The 7,390-nt window shown below is 35.2% G+C and overlaps 1 non-coding gene across 1 annotated transcript; it reads left to right on the top strand.

Annotated features, from left to right (window-relative positions):
• The first annotated feature begins 317 nt into the window (after positions 1–317).
• LOC129319110 (small nucleolar RNA R71) lies at positions 318–424 on the top strand. Its single transcript, XR_008595422.1, has one exon. It is a non-coding gene; the product is annotated as a small nucleolar RNA R71 (small nucleolar RNA).
• The last annotated feature ends 6,966 nt before the right edge of the window (positions 425–7,390 follow it).

Consider the following 7,390-nt stretch of genomic DNA (forward strand, 5'->3'; position numbering starts at 1 on the left):
AAGTACAAGAATAAGGGACAAGTGCTTGAGAAGTACTTACATTGCTCACTTGAGATATTTGTGGAGCCAACATTCTCCCAATCTTGGCAGCTAGCAAGTCCACATATGAATCATTAAGAACTGAGGAACCTACCATATTCACATTTCTCTTTTCCCTTGTAGAGTATTGAGCACCACTTGAAGCCATCTTGTCAATTAGTTCCCAAGCCTTTAAGGAAGTGAGGTCAATCAAGCATCCACCACTAGCGGCATCAATGTTAACTTTGTCTCTTGGAATCAAGCCCTCATAGAAATATTGGACTAAATTCTCACTAGAAATTTGATGGTGTGGGCATTTAGCCAAAAGGCCTTGGAATCTAGTCCAATACTCATAGAGACTCTCATCCTCTCCTTGTTGGACCCCATAGATTTGCTTTCTCAAATTGGTGACCTTGGAATTTGGAAAGAATTTATCTAAGAAGAGTCTTCTTAGCTCGGCCCATGTGCTCACTTTCACATAAGAAGGGTAGTTGAAATACCACTCCTTTGCTAAACCTTCAAGAGAAAATACAAAAGCCTTAGCTTGAACATCATCAACATTTACATGCATAGGCTTCATAGTATCACAAACCAATAGGAAAGTATGCAAAAACCTATGGCAATCCTCTCCCGGTAACCCATGAAATTTAGGCAATGCATTAATCAAAGAGGATTTAATTTCAAATTGAACATTAGTAGGAGGAACATATAAGCCATAAGGATTATCATGCCAATTAGGTTGAGTTAATTGCCTAATGCTCCTCTCCTCTCTAGGGTTATGCAAGCCTTCAAATTCATTATTAACATGGCCATCATCATGCAAATTCTCATTCCCATTCCCATGGCCCTCATTATGCACATGCTCATGTCCTAAGATACCTTCCATTGTTGAATTACAAACCAAATGAGAATCAAGAATAGGTTGTGATCTTCTCAATCTAGAAATAGTTCTTTCAATTTCTGGATCTAATTCAACAAAAGAGGTATGTTTTCTTCGGGTCATGCACTAATCAAGCTCAAGAAAATTAAGAACAAAGAACAAACTAAACTAAAATGCAAATCAACATGAAACAATTCAAAACACACAAAAGCAAGAGAAATAATTTTTTTTTATTAAACTCAATAGCAACAAAATGAAAAAAAAAATAACACCAAACAAGTAGAAAGAGAGTTAGAAATGCTCAATCAAGAAGCTTTGGCAATTCTGGAATTCGCACAGTAGGCTCTCTGGAGACAGTGAACTTGTGAATTTTCTATCAGCAAATCCACATGATAAATTCCCCTGAAACTTTTATGAGAAACACAAGAGATATACAGGAAAATTATATAAAACTTTTAGATTAAAAATCCTGCCCAATCGTTCCCAGAATTTTTCACAAGTTGGTCCTCAAGTCTGGAGAAACAGGATTTCGTCCAGAAGACCTTCAGAGCTTCTAACAAACTTTCAAATAGGAAAATGGAAAAATTGAAGAAAATCCTAAACACAAGAAACAAAGATAAGACAGCGATAAGAAAATGAAACTGGAATCAATCAATTTGAACGCACAAAGAGGAAGATATGCTAACTCAAATTGAAACAGGGTTTTGGAAATCCTCTGTAATGGCTCCCTGGACCTTGTTAGATTGTAAAATTTCCACAGGACACTTCCCACGTCCAAAATTGACCAAACCAATTTTAAAGTGAAGCTAGGATATAGAGCTTTCAATGAAATAAATTTCAAGTTCAAATTCCCTCAGACTCATTCCCAGTTAATTTTTCAATTTCAGACAGAGACACTAGAAACAGAGTATTTTCAGCTCTACACCAAACCAACAACGAAAATTGCATTAATTTTTTTTTTCTTTTTCAAAACAGAATAAAAACACTCAAAACACACAAAAAACACTAAAAAAACAAAAAACAAATTTTTATAATTTTTCAAAAAGATTTTTCAGGAACACTAAAAATGTAAATTAAGTACTAAACAACCTTAGAATTAAACTTAAACCATTCCCCGGCAACGGCGCCAAAATTTTGATAGGAAATTAGTCGCTTATCCTCAAAATTATACACTAAAGCTAACCCTAATGCAATATAGGGCCAACCCTAGGTCATCTCCCAAGGAATGGTTTTAAGTCTAATTGAAAGTTATCTAGTGAAATAAATCAACCAAAGTTTGTAGGAATTTAGTTATCTAGCTAATTATCTAAACTAATTACCTAATATGCAAGTAATTAAAATGCTAGTGAAAGTGAGTGAAATGAACTTCCCTTTTTACAATAATGGAACCCTAGAGATTAGTTGATTTTGGACTCATTATCTTCTCATGATTAGGCTAAGTTTAGCTTCCCTTTCCTCTTGACTAAAGCTGTCATGACTTAAGAAAATTATCCTAAGCCAATTAACCTAATTAGCTAACCTCCCTAGGTCTTAGATTAAAGTCCCTAGTTCAATTAACCAATTGGTGAAGACATTAGCCAAGTGATTCACTCAAAATCCTCTCTCAACAGCCATGGTCAAACACATAAATTGAGCAACCACAAGATTATGTCAAGCTACTCAACAACACAAGCATTAACACCACAAGATTATGCAATATTAACACAAGAAATTCACTAATTGAAAACACAAGATTATGTGCCAAACAAAGAGTGGCAAAATTCAGTCATGGCTGTCCAAGGAAGAAATTAAATGAAACAATCCTCTCTCTTTACATCAACATCAAATTCAAATTAGAATTTATAAGCTAAGATGATTAAACCCTAGATTAAGGAATCTAACCATCTAGTAAAAAGAGAAGAGGATAGGAAACAAAAGAACTTAGCCAATTTGAAGCTCAAGACTCATCCTCCATCTTCATCTCTCTAGGATTCCACAAAGAAACTTAGCCAATCTTCATCTTCAAGAACCCTAGTGATTGCTTGTGAAGGCCAAACTCCATAGCTCTTGAATGATGGAAAATGAGCTTCAATCCTTGTGAAAATGGAAGGGATGGAACGAAATGAAGAGAGGAGAAGAATGGTATGAGTTTTGTGGAGGTTTGGTGGCTGAAATGGATGGAGGTTAGGGTGCTGGAAAATGAAGAACAAAAGAGAGAAAATGAAGAACACTATGAACAAGAGAGAGAGAATGTGGAAGATGAATGAGATATGTGTTGGATCCCATTTGGGACTTAAAATGGCGTGCTCCTTGGTGTCTCCCATCAGCTGAAGCTTAATTAAAATAAGGAAAAAGAAATTAAAAATGTAAATGGGAGCCTTGTCACACTTGCAAGGTGGCAACTTCCTATTGGTTTGTAGATGATTCCAATGTGTGCCTAATTTCCCATGTGTCATCCACATCATTTTAGCTGATCTAATCCCTCAAAATAATCATAATTCACGTGCAAACCATCAGCCATTGTCCTCAAGGAGTGTTGACCTCAATTGCCCAATTGATGCACAAGTCACATGCCACCTATGTCACATAAATCACATAATTCAATTAAATAGCATATGATATAATAAAATCTAATTCATGTCCAGAATTAAATTCATAATTAGAAGGGAGAATTTATAAATTAACTAAGTTTAGGCTGCACAAAATTATATAAAAATTTTCACACAAAGGCAAACCAAAAACTAGGACAAACTAAGACACTTAAGAAGTGTTGACTTTTTTATTTAATTACTCCAAACTAAAATGAATTTTAAAATATAATTTCACCATTCATCAACTGGACATAAAATGCACTTTGTCAATTTTTCTTGTACATTTTCTCAAAAGTTCATTTTTTTGGACCAAAATGCCCCTAGTGCACTGATATTAGAAACTTAGGCAAAGTTCCAAATCTAATGCAATGTGTGCACTTGAAGGTGATAAATCATTAATAAAATGGTCCTAATTGACAAATAAAAGTGGGTAACAAATGTGTTCTATCAGATGTTGCCCTGTGAAATTTTACAATTTAACAAGGTCCAGAGAGCCTTAAGAGGACTCCTAAAACCCTGTTTACACTTTGAGTTTTTATATCTCACCTCTCTGTGCATTCAAAATTGATTAATCCCAGTTTCATTTTTCTTATCACTATCTTATCTTTGTTTGTGTTTTTAGGATTTCTTCAATTTTTCCATTTTTCTATTGAAAGTTGGTTAGAAGCTCTGAGGTTTCTGGAACAAAACCTGTTTCTCCGAGACCTGTGGAATAACTGGTAAAAATTTTGGGAACGATTGGAAAGGATTTTTAATCTGAAATTTTGTATCTTTTCTGTATATCTATCATGTTTCTCACAAAATTTTAGGGGAATTTATCATGTGGATTGGAGCTAGAAATTCATAAACACTGTATCAAAGAGGCCTACTGTGTGAATTGTAGATTTGCCAAAGCTTCTTGATTGAGCATTTCTAACTCTCTTTCTACTTGTTTGGTTTTTTTTTTGATTTTTTTCATTTTGTTGCTATTTAGTTATTAGAAAAAAATAAAAAAAATTATTTATCTTGCTTTTGTGTGTTTTGAATTGTTTCTTATTTATTTATATTTTAGTTTAGCTTGTTTCCTTATTCTTAATTTTTTTTTTGAGTTTTGATCAGTGCATGACCCGAAGAAAACAGACGTCTTTTGTTGAATTAGATCCAGAAATTGAAAGAACTATTTCTAGATTGAGAAGATCACAACCTATTCTTGATTCTCATTTGGTTTGTAATTCAACAATGGAAGGTATCTTAGGACATGAGCATGTGCATAATGAGGGCCATGCGAATGGGAATGAGAATTTGCATGATGATGGCCATGTTAATAATGAATTAAAGGCTTGCATAACCCTAAAGAGGAGAGGAGCATTAGGCAATTAACTTGACCTAATTGGCATGATATTCCTTATAGCTTATATGTTCCTCCTATAGCTTATATGTTCCTCCTACTAATGTTCAATTTGAAATTAAATCCTCTTTGATTAATGCATTGCCTAAATTTCATGGGTTACCGGGAGAGGATTGCCATAGGTTTTTGCATACTCTCTTATTGGTTTGTGATATTATGAAGCCTATGCATGTAAATGTTGATGATGTTCAAGCTAAGGCTTTTGTATTTTCTCTTGAGGTTTAGCAAAGGAGTGGTATTTCAACTACCCTTCTTATGTGAAAGTAAGCACATGGGCCGAGCTAAGAAGACTCTTCTTAGATAAATTCTTTCCAAATTCCAAGGTCACCAATTTGAGGAAGCAAATCTGTGGGGTCCAATAAGGAGAGGATGAGAGTCTCTATGAGTATTGGACTAAATTCCAAGGCCTTTTGGCTAATGCCCACACCATCAAATTTCTAGTGAGAATTTAGTCCAATATTTCTATGAGGGCTTGATTCCAAGAGACAAAGTTAACATTGATGCCACTAGTGGTGGATGCTTGATTGACCTCACTTCTTTAAAGGCTTGGAACTAATTGACAAGATGGCTTCAAGTAGTGCTCAATACTCTACAAGGGAAAAGAGAAATATGAATATGGTAGGTTCCTCAATTCTTAATGATTCATATGTGGACTTACTAGCTGCCAAGATTGGGAGAATGTTGGCTCCACAAATATCTCAAGTGAGCAATGTAAGTACTTCTCAAGCACTTGTCCCTTATTCTTGTACTTTTTGTGACTCACCTATGCATGTAGAAAGCAATTGTCCTATTAAGTTTGAACAAGTAAATGCTATCTACAATGGAAAACAATCCTATGGTGGGAGGCAAGGGCAAGGAGCTTATTCTAATACTTACAATCCTTTATGGAAAGACCATCCTAATTTCTCCTATTCAAATCCAAATGTGGCTTTACAAGACAATCAACAAAGGATCCTATCAAAACACCTTTGGCCGTGACCCTCCACCTCATTTGTCTCAAGGTAGCTCTCTCTCTCAAAGCTACAATCCAAGTGGTAATCTCTTGCGCATCATCTAATTCTTATAGTGATAGGAGGCTTGTTCCAATTGAGAGTTCTTCTAATTCAAACTCTTCTAATGATGTGAATGTGTTATGTAAGCAGTTGATTGAAATGAACTCCTTGTATAAAAACATGTATGATGGATTAGGGAACAAGGTAGAGAGTATGGATAACAAGTCTGAGAACATGAACTCTAAATTGATGCCCTTACTTCTTAAATGAATATGCTTGCTAAATTAATACAAGCACAGCCAATGCTCAAGCCTTTACATTACCATCCAACACCATTGCTAATCCTAAGCTAATCTTAATGCTATCACATGGAGGAGTGGCAAGGAGTTGGGAGAAAGAGTGCAAGAAGACAAAACAAAGGGAAGGCCGAGAAGCCCTCTTTAAATTCTTCAATTGATGTTAATGTTCCAGTTTTTGTTCTTTTTTTGCTCCTAATGATGCACTTTTTTATAGAGATGATGAGGATGAAAACATTGAGGAGATCATGTGAGCAACCACCATCTAAGGTGGAAAAGGGGACTATGGCCGAGTTGTTTAGCAAGGAAAAAGAAGGAGAGGCCAAGCAAAGTGAAACAAGAAAGGAGAGTTCAAGGAAGGAAGAAAGGAAAGCAAAGTCAAGAGATTATGAAGAAAGCTTCCTTTTCCACAAGCACAAGTGGTCCCTAAGCAAGTAAAGGGACAATTTGATCAAGAGGTATATGATTTCTTCCTCATAAGATTCATGTTAATGTACCCTTGATGGATGTAGTTAAGAATTTTCCTAAGTATGCCAAATTTTTAAAAATTGTTGTACAAATAAAAGAAAATTTAGGCCTAATGCAAGGGTACAATTACCCTCATCTGTGAGTGCTATCATGAAGCCTCAACTCCCTATAAATGTAAGGACCCTGGTTCCTTCACAATTCCATGCAAGATTGGCAACACACATTTTTTTCTCATGCATTGATAGACTTAGGTGCAGCCATTAATGTTTATGCCTCTTAATTTATCATGCCTTGAGTCTTGATTGCATACATAAGACACCTATGATATGCCCTTAGTGGATAGAAGTGTTAGAAGACCACATGGAGTAGTAGAAGACTTGTTAGTTGTGTTAAAGGTCTATTATTTCCTGTGGATTTTATGTGCTTGATATGTTAAAAGAAGGGGTAGGGATGATATTTTGATTTTAGGAAGGCCATTTATGAGGACTGTCCGTACATTGATTGACATGGAAAAAGGTAGTTTGATTTTGAAATGTGGAGAGGATCATGTTATTTTTAATATATATGAAGCAATGAAACATCCTTTTGAGGATTATTCTTTGTTAGGTGTAAGTTCCATTGAGTTATTATTTTCAGGATGCTTGTGAGTCTTACATGCTTGATTCTTTCTCACATGTTGATGATAATTTCTCTCTTGTTATTACTACAATGCATTGATGGATGTAGTTGTCCTATTTGTTTTAGAGATTGATGCATGCTTGAATGATGCAACTACTTCT

The sequence above is a fragment of the Prosopis cineraria genome, unplaced genomic scaffold (genome assembly GCF_029017545.1).
Source record: "Prosopis cineraria cultivar Desert tree isolate PC_DT_omini unplaced genomic scaffold, ASM2901754v1 PC8, whole genome shotgun sequence".
Taxonomy (NCBI): Eukaryota; Viridiplantae; Streptophyta; class Magnoliopsida; order Fabales; family Fabaceae; genus Prosopis; species Prosopis cineraria.